Raw genomic sequence first — 18,536 nt, 5'->3', positions numbered from 1 at the left:
TTTCTCACTGAAAAGCTGCAGGAAAAGTAGAATGCCTTACTTCTCTCCTTCTCTTGTTCTACTTTAGGACACAGTAGATTTTTTTTCTTTTAGATCAGAATGTGTAGCTGAGCACTGGATGACACAATGTAACTGCTACGTTTCCTGTCTGCCACTCTGCTAGTAATGTGGAGCGTTATTCAGGATTTGTCACAGTACACATGCAAGACAACCTCATCCTACCTCCCTTCTCTCTCCTCGCCTCATGTGCGTTTATATGATTGCATAGATATATAAATATAAACTCATTTCACAGCAATTAACATAATAACAACCTGGGTATACAACAAGGTCTGTGTCTGTCGCAGTGTTAAATATAGCTCAGCGGAAAGAGACACACCTGGAAATCATGGCGAGAAAGTTTAGAAGATAAGTAAAGAAAGACAAATATGCAGAAATTCCTGATTGTTTTATATATACAGTATATATACAGTCAGGCCCATAAATATTGGGACATTGACAGAATTTTCATATTTTGGCCTCAATTCACCACCACAATGGCTTTGAAATGAAACAAACAAGATGTGCTTTAACTGCAGACTTTTAGATTTAATTTGAGGGTAATTACATCCAAATCAGGTGAACGGTGTAGGAATTACAACGGTTTCTATATGTGCCTCCCACTTTTTAAGGGGCCAAAAGTAATGGGACTATCAACTCAAAAGCTATTTCATGGACAGGTGTGGGCTATTCCCTCGTTATTTCATTATCAATTAAGCAGGTAAAAGGTCTGGAGTTGATTCTAGGTGTGACATTTGCATTTGGAATCAGTTACTGTCGACTCTCAATATGAGATCCAAAGAGCTGTCACTATCAGTGAAGCAAGCCATCATTAGGCTGAAAAATCAAAACAAACCCATCAGAGAGATAGCAAAAACATTAGGTGTGGCCAAATCAACTGTTTGGAACATTCTTAAAAAGAAAGAATGCACCGAAGAGCTCAGCAACACCAAAAGACCCGGAAGACCACGGAAAACAACTGTGGTGGATGACAGAAGAATTATTTCCCTGGTGAAGAAAAACCCCTTCACAACAGTTGGCCAAATCAAGAACACTCTCCAGGAGGTAGGTGTATATGTGTCAAAGTCAACAATCAAGAGAAGACTTCACAAGAGTGAATATAGAGGGTTCATCACAAGATGTAAACCATTGGTGAGCCACAAAAACAGAAAGACCAGATTAGAGTTTGCCAAACAACATCTAAAAAAGCCATTACAGTACTGGAACAACATCCTATTGACAGATGAGACAAAGATTAACTTGTACCACAGTGATGGTAAGAGAAGAGTATGGAGAATGAAAGGAACTGCTCATGATCCAAAACATACCACCTCATCAGTGAAGCATGGTGGTGGTAGTGTCATGGCGTGGGCATGTATGGCTGCCAATGGAACTGGTTTTATTGATGATGTGACTGCTGACAAAAGCAGCAGAATGAATTCTGAAGTGTTTCAGCCAATATTATATGCTCATATTCAGTCAAATGCTTCAGAACTCATTGGATGGCGCTTCACAGTGCAGATGGATAATGACCCGAAGCATACTGCAAAAGCAACCAAAGAGTTTTTTAAGGCTAAAAAGTGGAATGTTATGCAATGGCCAAGTCAATCCCCTGACCTGAATCCGACTGAGCATGCATTTCACTTGATGAAGACAAAACTGAAGGGAAAATGCCCCAAGAACAAGCAGGAACTGAAGACATTTGCAGTAGAGGCCTGGCAGAGCATCACCAGGGATGAAACCCAACGTGTGGTGATGTCTATGTGTTCCAGACTTCAGGCTGTAATTGCCTGCAAAGGATTTGCAGCAAAGTATTAAAAAGTGAAAGTTAGATTTAGGATTGTTTAATTTGTCCCATTACTTTTGGCCCCTTAAAAAGTGGGAGGCACATATAGAAACCGTTGTAAATCCTACACCGTTCACCTGATTTGGATGTAATTACCCTCAAATTAAATCTCAAAGTCTGCAGTTAAATCACATCTTGTTTGTTTCATTTCAAAGCCATTGTGGTGGTGAATAGAGGCCAAAATATAAAAATTCTGTCAATGTCCCAATATTTATGGACCTGACTGTATATATATATATATATATATATATATATATATTAGTATAATACAGGTACTGATCACAGCGCTATCCACAAATAAGGTATATAGGACCTTATTCAGAGTCGGTTGCGAGCGCCGATGCGCTCGTAACCAACTCGATGGTTAGGCCTGTGCAAATGCAGCGGCCACACTGCGCGTGCGCAAGCCCCGGAGTGACAGAGAAACTCTGTCGCTCCGGAGCTCACTACCAAAGGGGCGGCTGTCGACAGCTGCCCCCGTTTGGTAGGCGGGCCGGGAGGGTGGTTCCCAAAATGGAGGTGTTCCTTTACGGATGCCTACCATTTTGTGGGCGGCCGGACTGACATCATCAGTGATTTCAGTGGGGAGCTTCCTGCTCCATCAGAGCAGAAAGCTCCCTGGGGCTTGCGAGTGCCCAGATCCAACCTTAGGGTCTGGTCGTAAGCCCCGATGGTCGCGATGGTGATCACCATCGCGACCATCAACCTGGTCGGTCATTAAGCTTTGAGTGGTACCCCACAGCTTAACGATCAACAAGGAGGCGGCCGTTCAGGCTGCAAGCGGCCGTCCTAATTCAGGGCGACCGCTTGCAACTAACGACCGCCTCTGAATGAGGGCCATAGTCTTAGAAGTTTATCTCTATAAACGACTCCACTTTCCAGCACTATGTTCCCAATTCAAACGGTGGCTGCTCGGAGTTTCCCAATTGTGACCTTTGTTGTATGGTCCTCAATGTTTCTTGAAAAATAAAAAGGTGTAAAGAAGCGCCTAATAGTGTAATCACGTTTAAAAGGTTAAGGACACGCACCACACATATTTATTAAGCGTACCGTGTTGCCCTTTTCTATAGGCTTATAGTATGTGGTCTTTTTAAGATGTCACCTCTGGTTTCCCATGCAAGTCAAGGTAATTGGGATAACAGACTCTCACCGGGCCCAGTGCGTATAGAGAGAGAGAAAAAACACACTCGTGGTGTAGCAGTAAACACAGTTTTATTACACATGCATCAAAACACATAAAAACAATTACATTAAAAAAGTTTTCAGAAGGCTTATCTAATAATTGGCCACAGGTCAGTAAGCGCAGGAATAAAGTGACCTGCGCTTACTGACCTGTGGCCAATTATCAGATAAGCCTTCTGAAAACTTTTTTAATGTAATTGTTTTTATGTGTTTTGATGCGTGTGTAATAAAACTGTGTTTACTGCTACACCATGACAGTGTTTTTTCTTCTCTCTTCACGCACTGGGCCCGGTGAGAGTCTGTTATCCCAATTACCTTGACTTGCATGGGAAACCAGAGGTGACATCCCAAAAAGACCACATACTATAAGCCTATAGAAAAGGGCAACATGGTACGCTTAATATACAGTCAGGTCCATAAATATTGGGACATTGACAGAATTTTCAGATTTTGGCCTCTATTCACCACCACAATGGTTTTGAAATGAAACAAACATGATGTGCTTTAACTGCAGACTTTCAGATTTAATTTGAGGTTAATTATATCCAAATCGGGTGAACGGTGTAGGAATTACAACAGTTTCAATATGTGCCTCCCACTTTTTAAGGGGCCAAAAGTAATGGGACTATCAACTCAAAAGCTATTTCATGGACAGGTGTGGGGTATTCCCTCGTTATTTCATTATCAATTAAGCAGGTAAAAGGTCTGGAGTTGATTCTAGGTGTGACATTTGCATTTGGAATCAGTTGCTGTCAACTCTCAATATGAGATCCAAAGAGCTGTCACTATCAGTGAAGCAAGCCATCATTAGGCTGAAAAATCAAAACAAACCCATCAGAGAGATAGCAAAAAATTAGGTGTGGCCAAATCAACTGTTTGGAACATTCTTAAAAAGAAAGAAGGCATCAGAGAGCTCAGCAACACCAAAAGACCCGAGAGACCACGGAAAACAACTGTGGTGGATGACAAAGAATTATTTCCCTGGTGAAGAAAAACCCCTTCACAACAGTTGGCCAAATCAAGAACACTCTCCAGGAGGTAGATGTATATGTGTCAAATTCAACAATCAAGAGAAGACTTCACAAGAGTGAATATAGAGGGTTCACCACAAGATGCAAACCATTGGTGAGCCACAAAAACAGGAAGACCAGATTAGAGTTTGCCAAACAACATCTAAAAAAGCCATTACAGTGCTGGAACAACATCCTATTGACAGATGAGACAAAGATTAACTTGTACCAGAGTGATGGGAAGAGAAGAGAAGGAAAGGAACTGCTCATGATCCAAAACATACCACCTCATCAGTGAAGCATGGTGGTGGTAGTGTCATGGCGTGGGCATGTATGGCTGCCAATGGAACTGGTTCCCTTGTATTTATTGATGATGTGACTGCTGACAAAAGCAGCAGAATGAATTCTGAAGTGTTTCGGGCAATATTATATTCTCATATTCAGTCAAATACTTCAGAACACATTGGATGGCGCTTCACAGTGCAGATGGACAATGACCCGAAGCATACTGCAAAAGCAACCAAAGAGTTTTTTAAGGCTAAAAAGTGGAATGTTATGCAATGGCCAAGTCAATCCCCTGATCTGAATCCACTTGATGAAGACAAAACTGAAGGGAAAATGCCCCTAGAACAAGCAGGAATTGAAGACATTGGCAGAGCATCACCAAGGATGAAACCCAGCGTCTGGTGAGGTCTGTGCGTTCCAGACTTCAGGCTGTAATTGCCTGCAAAGGATTTGCAACAAAGTATTAAAAAGTGAAAGTTAGATTTAGGATTGTTTAGTTTGTCCCATTACTTTTGGCCCCTTAAAAAGTGGGAGGCACATATAGAAACCGTTGTAATTCCTACACCGTTCACCTGATTTGGAAGTAATTACCCTCAAATTAAATCTGAAAGTCTGCAGTTAAATCACATCTTATTTGTTTAATTTCAAAGCCATTGTGGTGGTGAATAGAGGACAAAATATGAAAATTCTGTCAATGTCCCAATATTTATGGACCTGACTGTATATGTGTGATGCGTGTCCTTAACCTTTTAAACATGATTACACTATTTGGTGCTTGTTTCCACCTTCTAATTTTTCAATATATATATATGTATATATAATATATATATATATATATACATGCAAAGAATCAGCGGCACTCCTGGACTGATGTCATGAGCAAAAAGAGATTTAATACATGCCAAATTGCCGACGTTTCAGAGCCAGACACGGCCCTTTTCTCAAGGCTGGCATAACAATATTAAATTACATTAATTGCTGTTTATAATGTAATTTAATATTGTTATGCCAGCCTTGAGAAAAGGGCCGTGTCTGGCTCTGAAACGTCGGCAATTTGGCATGTATTAAATCTCTTTTTGCTCATGACATCAGTCCAGGAGTGCCGCTGATTCTTTGCATGAATATTGGACACTTACAGAAGGCACCCTGGCACATACTTCTATTATTTCTTGAGTGCCGGTTCACCCTTGGAATATATATATATATATATATATATATGAGATCAATATTCTATTAATAATATATATTTAGCAGGTTGGAAGAGTTTGGAAGTTTTTTAGCCTTACTGACTTTTGTGGAACTCACAGTACCTAGCATCTTATGTTATTAGACTCCTGGCAGGGCATGCTGAAAGTTATTGTTCCACAACAGCTGGAGAACCACAATTTGCATAAGTCTAGTCTAGAATTTCGGTATCCACCAGCATCAAGTTTTAGATGACTTTATAGTCAACAGACGCATATTGTCTTCACTGTAGGACATGCACAGATAAATGCATACAAGAAAGCGTTCTTGCCTAGATACAATATTTTGAGTTGGACATTGCACAAGGTGCAACCAGATCAGTTGTATTTGAGTTGCATACAAGTCCGAATACGGGCACATCTAGTGATTTTTTTGCTTACTGCTCATGCGCTACAGGCTGCATATGCATCTTTGTCAGGGCTGGCTCGAGGTAGAGCCCTGTGCAGAGAGGGACTCAAGTGCCCCTTTACCCTGTGCACGGCGAAGCTGAGTGCATCTGGAAAGGAGGCGTGGCCTAATTACCATAGGCTCGGACCCTAAATTATGCTACTTGGAGGCGTGCCCTTATGGCACGCCTCCCATTCAACGTCAATCTGGGGGAAGCCCAGCACTCCGTCAGTAGCTGAGCTGCCACAAGCCCTCGACCTGCACTGAATGGATGCCGCGCGCATGTGCACGCCATCCATTCGTCTACTCCAGGGCCAGCAGTGGGGGTGCCCAACCTCACAACCATCGGCGAAACACGTCAGCCCGCTGGTGGAAAATCGGGATGGTTTGGAGGGATGCGCCTTCTATGGGGTGGCGCCACTGTTCGGTCGCACTGGCCGAACATGCCTCGAGCTGGCCCTGATCTTTATAAAGTTACAAGCGACTCATAGTTATAGGCTTCTCAATCATTTCTCTGCAACTGCTGAATAGGCATTACTGGGTGGCTACAGGGCGTACACATGTAATCGACCGGTTTAGTGGATGTGTTATCATTACTACCTATCAGCCGCATCTCCTGCACCTAGCGTGGGGTATGCGTAAGTGCCAATGATAGTGATGATTGGTGGTAAGAGGAGTGGAGAGGTGCAATCATAGAGATGTGTATGTTGAAAGAGGAGTGCGCTACTGCGCAGATTGCAGTCTTCCTGTTCTCATGGGAGGCTTCATGCCCTATCCCGAGATGGCCACCAAGCTCACTACTAAGCATGTGTAGGGTCCATACTGTGTGCTGTGTAGAGTGACATGGTGGGAGACATATGTCTCTTGCTTAGCTTGTATGAGAGACTTGGTTATATATAACGCTGTTCCAGCATTCTACACCTATACCCACAAGCAGCATATACTCACCGGTTGTAGAGGTTTATAGAACCCTGCTCAGCTTTGCTCCATCACCAGTGTACATGTAACAGTGAGTACGGCTGTAATTACTATACTTTAATAAACCAACACCACTGGTTAAGCAATTGGGCTGTTCATAGTTCAAGTCATCCACTGGTATGTAACCCTACAATATCAACACCTGCACACTTATCATTTCCAACAGAATACAACTCAAATAATTGTGTATAGTTGCATTAGCATTCCATTCACATTCTATTTACTGCAGGCACCCGGATATGTTTTCACAATTGATATTTTTTTTTAGTATCAAAAGGTAACAAGCGTTTCACTGAGGATAACCAATAACCATTAGCTCCACAATCTTACCTGTTTGGATGCATCTCCAATGATTGGTTTTTACTGTATTGCAGAGTATACTGTGAGAACTACTGTAGATGAAAAAATAAAATATTTTGTGAACATTCTATTGCTATACTTGCCTTGTTTCCAAGAACATATAGGAGACACCTGACATCTGGGGAGTACCCCAGTCTCCCAGGAGAACAGATCACCCACCCACATCCCATTTACTTCCCAAAGGTAGAAATGGGCACGACAGGGAGGGGCGTGATAATGCAATTCTTAGCATATCATATCACTATGACCCTGTCCCCTTTGCATGATGAACTACAGAAAAAAAAGTGTCACTCCAGCACACTGCAAAAAAACCAGCAGAAAGGCTTGAATACTACATGAAAATAGAAATTCAGAGGTTTTTGTTGTAATTATTTGCAAATATATGGTTAAGCACCGGGCCACGTCAAGCCTCCTCTATACCGGCGTCCCTAATGCTACATAATAATAGCACCCACTCTGGATCATATAATTGCATACTGTTGTGCCAAATGATAACAGCACATACAGAAACCTCCAAATAGCACTACAGGAACCGGTACACCCTCCCAATGCTGGTTCCACCCATGCCTCTCAGAACAGCAATACAAAATAGTGGTTGCTCATATCAATTTAATGGTTTTTCATAGGTGATTGTAAAGAGAGGGGTTTACTCTGAACTACAGAAACCATGTATTTGCAAATATACGCAACAAAGACATCTGAATTTCTATTTTCATGTAGTATTCAAGCCTTTCTGATGTTTTTTTGCAGTGTGCTGGAGGGAAACTCTTTTCTTTTTTTCTGTAGTTCAGAGTAAACCCCTCCCTTTATAAGGATTAGGATTGAAATGCTGGCGTCCGTTTCAAAGCCCGACAGCGGACGCCCGACAGGATCAAGATCCCGACAGAGGAAGGTAAGTACCCTAACCGCTTACTGCCCCCCTAACCCTCCCTTAGTGGTGCCAAACCTTAACCTCTTCCCTAGCGCCTGACCCTAACATACCCCTGGGGGTGGCTAACCCTAACACCCCCCCTTACCGCTCCCTAAACCTAATCCTCCAGGCAGGGTGCCTAACCCTAACCTCTCCCTGGGGGTGCCTAAACCTAACCCTCCCCCCTAGGGGTGCCTAGCCCTAATCTCCCCCCCTCAGCATTGCGGCGTTGGGATTATGATAGGCGTCGTTATTTCGAGGCCGATCATAAATCCCTAGCCGGAATTCCGCTGTCGGGATTGTGACCGGCGGCCTTGAGGCTGCCAGTCGCATGACTACATCCCCTTTACAAGCACCTATTAAAAACCATTAAGTTGATATGAGCAACCACTATTTGTATTGCCCCTTTGCATGGTGCCAAGATTCATTTCGTCCACCCTCTCCCATCTCACAGTCGCCACCTGCATCTTCCCTCTAGGAACTCCGTCGGAGGTGACAGAAATAAAGTAGATATATATGCCTAATTCTGTGACACCTCAACTACTGCAGCGCAGGGTTTCCCAATACCAAAAATGCTTGTTGGTTTATATAGCAGAATCACTAATAACTTTCTCAGAAGTACAGTACTGTATAAGGAAAAGTTTGTGTAAAGTTGTGAGCATGGGGGAAGGTTTCCCTATGCACAGCAGGCTTCCTGTCAGTAATTTCACTGAAGATGACTGCAGCAAGCCATCAAAGAATTTTTAATGTAGAAGTAAATAATGTGCGTGAAGTACATGGAGTGGTTTTAAAGATGTGTCCTCATACACAGAGCGTCTTTACGGCATACGTAGCAAGACACCCGGCATGACTGAGATACTACAAGAGGAGTAGCGTACTGTAGTTCTCTTTAAAACTTGTGTCTTAGTTGCATCACAGATGCTGGGAAAAGCCGCTCACAGTGTACCACAGATGCTGGGAAAAGCCGCTCACAGTGTACCACAGATGCTGGGAAAAGCCGCTCACAGTGTACCACAGATGCTGGGAAAAGCCGCTCACAGTGTACCACAGATGCTGGGAAAAGCCGCTCACAGTGTACCACAGATGCTGGGAAAAGCCGCTCACAGTGTACCACAGATGCTAGGCTGTGACTTGCTTCTACACACGTACAAAGTTGCATATAAAGCTCAGCAGAACTTGGCGTGAGGAAAAGCTGTGGCTGCTCACATCTGTGACCTCTTACCACAAATTCACTCAGATGTACAAATGTCGCAAACACCACTGCTTATGGTGCATGCACACGATCAGATTTTTCTTCAGATCTGAATGATAACGATTTAAAAAAATCGTTCAATCGTTCATATCTGAAGGAAAATCTGACATATCTGACATGTTTGAACGATGAACGATGCGCGTTCCTGATGGTCAGATAACGATATCTGACATCTGATGTGTTTGCAGTCACATTTGGACGATTCCATTCATTTTAATGTAGTCAAAAATTGTTCGTAGTTCAAATCGTTGGTCAAATCGTTCATCAAATCGTTCAGATCGTTCAATCGTTCATCCGACACATCTGACAAATCTGACCGTGTGTATGTACCGTTAGTGTATGCTAGCAATGCAGTTTTGTCACTTCCAGTTTTGAATATGTGAATGAGACGACCTTGGAGGAGGGAACGGGGGGGGGGGGGGCAGAAGGCAGAAGTTTTGCCTAGGGTGCCGAGAAGCCTTGCACCAGCCCTGTAAACACCTGCATTGGAACCCAAGCATACATTGTCCTGATTATATATATTTTACACTCACCAGTATATATAAGATGCTGTTGCTAATGATCTTACTGTACCTATACATCTTCCTCACAGTTATGGATCAGTTCTGTCGTTAGATTAAGAACAAACCTACTTCTCTGTCTTTTGCTCAATATCCATTAATACTATGATTATATGATTTATTTTCCTTGCAGAGTCCAGCCCAGTGAGCAGATTACGCCAGTTAATGTTACCTGATGGTGCAAAATGCTACGTCCCACCCCCAGAAAAGATGAAGTGGATGAGTCTTCTTTGCCCGCTCTCTACCCTCCTGCCCCCTTTGCTTCCATGACATCTACATAGCTGTAAATTTCTGTAAGTTCCTGCATTGTACAATTACCCCCTCCTCAGATTTGTCACCTGTGTTCAAAATGTTGGAGTTTGTAACAGTAATTTCAAAGAAGAGAAAAAAAATGTTGTATTAAAAAAGAAGAAAAAAAAAATCTAAATTGCACTCAATAAAAATCAATTAAAATACACTTTGCTGGCTTGTTTGTTTTCACATGGGATTGAAACAACATTGATACACACACTTGACATAGATATATATATATATATACACACATTATCTATAGGAAGCGGAAATTAGGTCACGTATTGGAAATAATAAAAGAAGGCACATGGAGATATCTTTTCCGATGTTTCAATGCCCTTACTGCATTTACCTCAGGGATTCAAAACACACACATACACACATATATACATACATCCATACATACATACATACAGTATATATATATATATATATATATTATATATATATATATTAGAGATGAGCGGGTTCGGATTTACTCGGATCTCAAAACGGCATTTTATTGTCTATCGGCTATCACATGTTTTGGATAACCAATAAAATAAGACCGAACTAATACGAACTTGCTGTAAAATGGCGATAAGAACCGAGTAAATCCGAACCCGCACATCTCTAATATATATATGTAAACAATAGACCAGGCGGCACTCATCTGGACTTAGTACAAATTGAAACGTGGTTTATTTAGGCCAACGTTTCAAGGCTGTGATGCCTTTTCATCAGGGTACAAAAAGGTTTTGTACCCTGATGAAAAGGCGTCACAGCCTTGAAACGTCGGCCTACATAAACCACGTTTGAATTTCTACTAAGTCCGGATGAGTGCCGCCTGGTCTATTATTTATATAGACACCCTGCGTATATTGTTATTTTTGGGAAGGTACCACTGCAGTTGACATTTCTTGTACCAGGAGTGCCATTCTACATGTGCTTATATATATATATATATATATATATATAAATAAAAAAAATAGGTTCAACAAGCGGCACTCAGGTATTCAAGAAGAGTGCCACTTGTTGAACCTATTTTTCTGTCTGCATGTGCTGCCATATGCTGAGAAGGGGGCAATGGGATAAAGTATCTGCTATTTTACAGTGAGTGCTGGGTTTATGCTCTTTCTCTCTCTCTCTCTCTCTCTCTCTCTCTCTCTCTCTCTCTCTCTCTCTCTCTCTATATATATATAGCACTACCATGCTGAGATGAGACGTAATGCAAACCAACATGTTATTCTCTTTAGTGAGTGAGTGAGACTCTGTACGTCTTGTACAGTATCTCAGAGCAGGCACTGAGAGATTAATACAAACCGGCTTCACTATAAATTGTATGGGTGCTATTATTAGAGTGATTAGAATAGTTCATAGTAATACACAATGTTCCAATGGAAAGTCTCACTCTCTTAGCAGCATGAAAGGGTGGCAACCGTTAATAAACACCTCTTGCTTCTCCAGGTGAAATTAATCTTTGAATAGAGAAGTAGGAGGCGGCCAATGGTGAAATATATATGAAATGAAATAAATATTGTAATACAATGAATGTTAGTGGTCTCATACGAAAAGTGAATGGGTTGAAAGCTTATCTGTGAAAAACTTCCAGTGTCATCAACTCCAACCAGTAGGCTTAAGCACCGTTAAGTGTGCACCCAGCATTAGTTTGGGGGTCTATCACTTCACAACCAATGCCTATAAAAGATATCTCTTCCAAGAAATAAATATCTGAGCTATTTGTGAACTTTTCAAGATGTAACTACAGTGCCCCCCCCCCCCATTTTGCCATTGGGTGGGATAAGTAGGAAGTCAGGTTATCAGCTTCAACTCAAATAAAACCATACTAATACTGTATACTATTCCCCTGTCACTACAATGGTTTCTCTTCATATAAACAAAAGCATGCAGGAACACATGTAGGCACACACCAGACACATGAACTGGCATCTGTGCACTTTCCATTGCTAATCATTAACATTTAGCAGAATAGAGGCTAATACACTACTCATTCTAATGTTACCACAGGATGTGTCTCGTAATTTAAAGCAAAAATATTCTAAAGTTCCCTTTGCATGGGTGTAGTTACCATAGGTGCATGGGGTGCAGCTGCTATGGGGACCAGAGCAAAGGTGGGTCATTCTCCCTTGCCAAAGTTACATGTGTTATATACATTTTTCACCATGGGGTGGTACATAATGGCCCCTACAAACTTTTTTATGGGGCCTTAGGCCCTGATTCAGAGCTGGACGCTCTGACAGAGCACTTGCTCTGAATCAGGGCCGTCCTTTTTAATTTTTAGAGTGGCCTCCTGGCCGCTCATATGGCTGTGGGTGACCACCCACAGCTATAGCGAGCGGCCAGGAAGATGGTCGCGATGGTCAAGACCATCGCGACCATCAGGCTTGCGACGAGACCTTTATAGTAGGGTCTCGTTGCCGCAAGCCCTGGAGTGCTTTCGGCTCTATCAGATGTCAGTGGGGCCGGCCCTAGACGGTAGGCTTTCCCATGGGAACGCCTCCGTCTGGGCAGCCACGCCCCGGCACGCCCACCAAAGGGGGCGTGCTGTCACTCACCATCGACAGCACGCCCCCTTCGGTACGAGACCCGGAGCGACGGCTTGCCCGTCGCTATCCGGGTCTCACACATGCGCACGACGGAGCCGGCTCCGTCGTGCGCATGCGCACTGGGCCAACATCAACCCGCTTGCGGTCCGAATCAGGCCCTTGGTTCAAATATCTAGTTACGCCCCTGTCCATTTGTTTACTTTTTCCCACAAATGTACAGCCAAAGGTTTTTCATATATTTAGCTAGTACTGTAGGTTGGTCAGAAGTTTTTCTTTTTGCACAGATAATTGTATATTTATTTTGGTGATCAGTAGAGAAAAAGAATTGTGGTAGGTATTGTAGTTCACAAATAAAATCGGGATCTAAAAACATTACATGGAAATAGAGTTGAGCTAATTACACTGTTTCTACCACAGAATTCAGTGACTGAAGTCATTAACCGTGCAGTTAAATGTCACAAGGTATATCGAGGGGATTGTGTGAAAACTGAATGTCGTAACCCATAGCTACCACAGCATACTCCCTTCCATTATTGATACAAAAACATCTTCTGAATCAACCATTTGTACCATGGTGACCTGGAAGAAATATCTTTAATTGGTGTAAATAAAGTGTGTGTAAACTAATTAAGCCAGACTCCCTCCAATCCGCCAATAATTCACGTACGGCAGGCCATTTGGTCCTAGAAGCATTGCTCAGTTGCCCCCATGACCTGTTTTAATATATAGCCTGAGACAAGATTTCCTATCGCTGCGATATTCTCAGTTACACTATTCTATAAAAATCCAGTCTAAAATAATTGGAGTCACCCATAATTTATAACACTGCAGAATGTTACTGTTGGTGGATGAGAAATGACTCATAGCTAAATCTCAGCTCAAACAAACACGTTTTTTTTTTTTTTGCCACAACTGTGCGACGGATCAAGGACTGAATAACAGAACCTATCAATCAATTAAAAGGTTACTGCAGACAAAAATGTATTGCAACGTGTACTAGATCACGATTACTGGCAATTAATGGAGGGAGTATGACCAATGGGCATATCTAGAATTAATTTTACTTTGCTACCATTACATCTTTCCTATCACTGTGTACAGCTTCCTTCCAGCTGTGGCTCTGTGATAATTAGAAGAACATAGCCTAATTATGTAGATATGTACTATAGTACATGAAACAGAAACAGCTGCTTACATTCATAGGCACGTCCCGAACCTAATTAAGTTCTCCCTGCTCTCCGAAAACAGAACATATGGAACTGTACAGATCTTTCAGGCTTTGAGATAGAAATTGTTGGTGAAAAGGAAGAGAAACATACTCTGGTAAATCGGAAGATTTCAATGTTTATTAACTAGCACAAATAGATGCACAAAAATACTTATATCAAAAACTAAGAAGCATAATTATCGTAGGGGCAAAAGACTCCTTGCCGGTGAAAACGGTGTGTAATAGATTATAATTTAATAACCAGAACCCTACGTTTATATTGAAGTTGACTTATTAGAATGTTACTATTACTTATGTGATCATTTATCACCTTGTGTAAATTATAAGGCTGTTAGACGTCACAAACCAATTGTGCGGCGACTTCCATTATTTGTAATAAGTTACAGTAGGTTGTGTTTTATTCTTTCTAATAGACATTTCCTACATTAGCAGTAATATGATTATATTATTTATGGCAGGTTTTTGTTTTTAGCCTTCCCTGTGAATTGTATTGATATTATTTTTTGATTTAAATATTTTATGCTGTCACAAATAATTATGTAAAAATATAAGAAATCATTACAAAAGCAAGAAACAATGCAATGTGATAAGTCTAATAACATAATACATTAAACTTGAAAGAAGTAGACATTTTATTGTCGAGGTACTGACTGCAATTAATGCAGCTATTATGGGGCCCAGAGCTGAGGGGAACCCATCTTCCTTGTCAATGTTACATGTGTTATATTCACTTTTAACCACTGGGTGGTACATAGGGACCCTTGCAAACTTTTGCTATGGGGCCTAGTTCAAATATCTAGTTACGCCCATGTGCCGAGGTATATGTGGGTGTCCTCTAATAGGGGCACATTTTCCTTATATTACATTGCAAAGAGATACTAACTGTTTTGGACCTTAAGATGTCAAGATAAATGTGGACTTATAAGAGAGGAGGGGCCCGTGTGCACTCCCCGTGCTGGGCCCCCTCCTCTCCCCCTGCGGCCAGCAGCCGACTGACGCGGCTGGCCAGCCACCGCAGAGTCAGTAGACTCTGGACACTAGACTGTGCCCAGAGTCTACTGCGCATGCACAGAACTCCAGAAAAATGTCAGCTGCGGCTATTTTCCAGTGTTCTATGCAGCGCTGACACCCGACACGGGACCACAGACAGGCACACCCTGCACCCATTATTGATCTGCCCCTGCTGATGAGCATACAATAGATGGGTTAGAGGTAAGTCTGTACGTAATGGGAGTGTTGTAGACCTGAAGGAGACAGTTGGGCCCTTTATGGAACCTTTGGTTTTTACTGCTCACAAAAGGAATAATAATTATTTCCATATGCACCCTGGAAATGATCTTGGGGTATGAATTAATTTGCATACAACACACAAGAACATATTAACTCTCAATGAGCTTGGTACATATTCATAGGCAAAACTAGAGATCTGGTAATGGGTAGTCCCAGTCTTAGCACTGTTTCTTGAAAAAAAATTCACATATTATGTATTTATATTTTGCAGGGGGCAGTGCGGCTATCAGTGACAAGGGAATCCTTGCACATGCTGGAGCTTTAAAAAAAAGGATGTGGCTACTTAACAGGGGATGTGGTATTGAGACAAGTTTCCCTTCTCAAATTCTGCAGCACTTTACAGAGAATATTTGATTATTCACACCAGTCCCTGCCCCAGTGGTGCTTGCCATCTATATTCCCTACCACACGTACACACACATACACACTAGAGTTAATATTTGCTTTTGGCGATGGGTGAGAAAATCACGGGTCCTAAGGCAGGATAGAAGAGTAGAAGGGGCTGAGCAGAAAGGAGTTGAAGGTGGCTGTGGCACAAAGTCATTGGGGTGAAAACAAAAGACTTGAAGATTTGTTTAGCGAGCAAAATGGCACAGCTGTAAGATAAACCAAAGTGGGAGAAATAAATGTTAAAGGAAGACTTCTTATAGCAGCGCTCCAAGGAGGACTTTTGTCAGTAACAGGTCATTTGGGGTGTCATGGCTGGGGTTTAGTGGTGGCAGGTTCAGTGGTGCTAAGGTCTTAGGAATGAGGGCAGTTATATGAGGGACAGGATGATTTTTAAGATGACAAGAGTGGTTCAAGTGCAAAATAAAACAAAAAAAACTTAGGAGCAGAGCAAGTAGTGGGGAAATGCTGAAAAAAGTTGTGGTTAGAGAGCAGAGAGGGTAAGTTTGAAAATCAGAGTTAGAAAAGATACAGAATAATATGAGATCAAGGAAATGACTGCTGCAATGGGTGGGAGTGGAAGCTCATTGACAGAGGCCAAAAGAAGGTAAAGGAGTTTGGCATTCACCCAGTGTGACGAGGATGGCAAGTGAGAGACAGGGCAACAAAGTGACTGGGAAGATGGCAGCAACATAAAGGTGGATTGGAGGCAAAGGGGACTTTGAAGGGATAGAAAGATGGTACTGGGGGACATACCTGTAAGTGCAGCAGAGAAACAGTAGGATACTACATATGTTGCCTCTAAGGATACTGGATTTCAACCTCTATACGCACCTACCTATACCTTCTAAACCCTGCCTATAAACCTCTAAAGTTTACGCTATTTGCGTACGCAGTCATACAGTAAAATAAAGACTTTAGACCTTGAACATGTGTTCCAAAGCACAAAGTATTATTCAAGTAAAGTACAGTCAGTTACACGCTGTGATCTAAGTACAATTTAGCGCAAAGAATTATACAGACCCAAGATACAGTTATTACATATGCAAAAAAACATTGATTAAACTTCAAACAATGAGAGGGAGAGAGACAGAGAGAGATGTCTGCTGTGAGCACATGTCCAAGATGGCTGATGAGGGTGTGTGTGTGGGGTTGTTAGGGCCCGTCCTATTGTTCAAACCGCATGGTCTCCGAACACAAACTCCATTTTGAATGTAAGAAAACTCACATAATGTTCTAACTCTGTAAATCATATATCCATTAATGATCATACTTATAATAACTACAACATCCTATTTGTACTATACAAAAACAAAACTGAGTAGAATTATAACAAGAATAACAAGACTATTAATTCACAATTTCCATGAATTAAGCACATGTTTCAATGGGGGAGGGGAGTATCACATGTAATGCCATTGTCTAACCCACCTGCTGGTAACCATCTTTAACAAAAACTGCAGTCTCTATCTTACACACGATTATTACTTGTACCATTCAAAGCTGTTATTAATTAAACTTCCATGATGTAACAATGATACCAGCCTATGATTACATTCATGATACTATACAAACTTATTCAGATTGTAATTATCATATAGTAGCCAAAATACCAGTACTCACAATACACAATTCTATCATAACACTGAAATAACACCAAACCCATGCCAGTCTTATTGCCATAATCACGCTATTAATAATTCACCCTTCCAATGAATCAAGTACATGGTACCAGGCCCATATCACAAAAGGAACAACACATGGAACCAAGTATGTATGTATATCTCAGCCAGACCCATACTGAATACTACTTTTACAAATTCACTTCATTATTAAATGTTAACACAGCCTTTACCAGACTACAATACAAACGTGTTACACATATAGTCTACTACAGATTGAGACAAACTTGCTACAAATACACTAACTATCCAAGGGATATTCAAAGCATTACAGCTTGATAACCTTGCTGTTAATCACCATATTAATCACTACACACAATCTATATAAGCTATAAACAGATTAATACAAACTTGTTACAAATACCCAAATAGGCTAACTAATGTACAGTTTGATTAGCCATTATGAGTAGATATCTCCAGGCCTCCTGGGGAATGAAGTTGCATCTTGGCCTCCTTCTGGGGGGGGGGGGGTCTGCTCAGCCTGTGTCTCTGGTGTCTGCTTGCAAGAATGTGTGTTCCCAGTGTGTCCCTGTAAGGGTGTCCACAGTGTAAAAGCCATACTCCTCCCCTCACCTGTGAATAGGGCCTCCCGAACCCCCACCTTGAAACTCCTATTCCACCACTGTGATACAAATGCTAAACAGGTCACTTCAAGTGGACACAGATCAGCCTCCAAAAGCTTGCTGTCCCCTTATTCCCCCCCTGCATGCATAACTAAGCTGCTAACATTTTACAAGGTACATTTTGGTGTTTTAACTCTCTACGGTCCATAAGTTGAGAATGCATGTTGCAAGCTTCACCCCGATGATACCGGAAAACTGTTGAGAAAGTGCACATCAGTATAACACCAAACATGGCTTACTTATCTTGTATTAAACCTTATATACCAAATAGTCTTTATTTCACAGCATTTGTAATAAATGAATAAAAGTTGGATCTTATACTTTATAGCTATGAAACCTTTTGTGTAAGTGTGCATTATGTAAGTATTAGGGATATGAGAAAAGACGCTAGTTTGCTATGTGATTGCGCATGCATGCAGCTACTAAACAGCGTTC

At 41.6% G+C, this 18,536-nt stretch overlaps 1 protein-coding gene across 1 annotated transcript in view; it reads left to right on the top strand.

Annotated features, from left to right (window-relative positions):
* Positions 1–10,486, top strand: part of LOC148534446 (ephrin type-B receptor 1-B) — a 343,730-nt gene extending 333,244 nt beyond the window's left edge. Inside the window, exon 17 of the transcript XR_015877634.1 lies at positions 10,188–10,486. The gene's annotated coding sequence lies outside the window, so the exon portion shown is untranslated. The remainder of the gene's footprint in view (positions 1–10,187) is intronic.
* The last annotated feature ends 8,050 nt before the right edge of the window (positions 10,487–18,536 follow it).

Source organism: Taudactylus pleione, unplaced genomic scaffold (assembly GCF_031769625.1).
Source record: "Taudactylus pleione unplaced genomic scaffold, aTauple2 ptg000066l, whole genome shotgun sequence".
NCBI lineage: Eukaryota > Metazoa > Chordata > Amphibia > Anura > Myobatrachidae > Taudactylus > Taudactylus pleione.
Note: the sequence above shows the minus strand (reverse complement) of the source record. Positions and strands in the feature narration are given on the sequence as shown.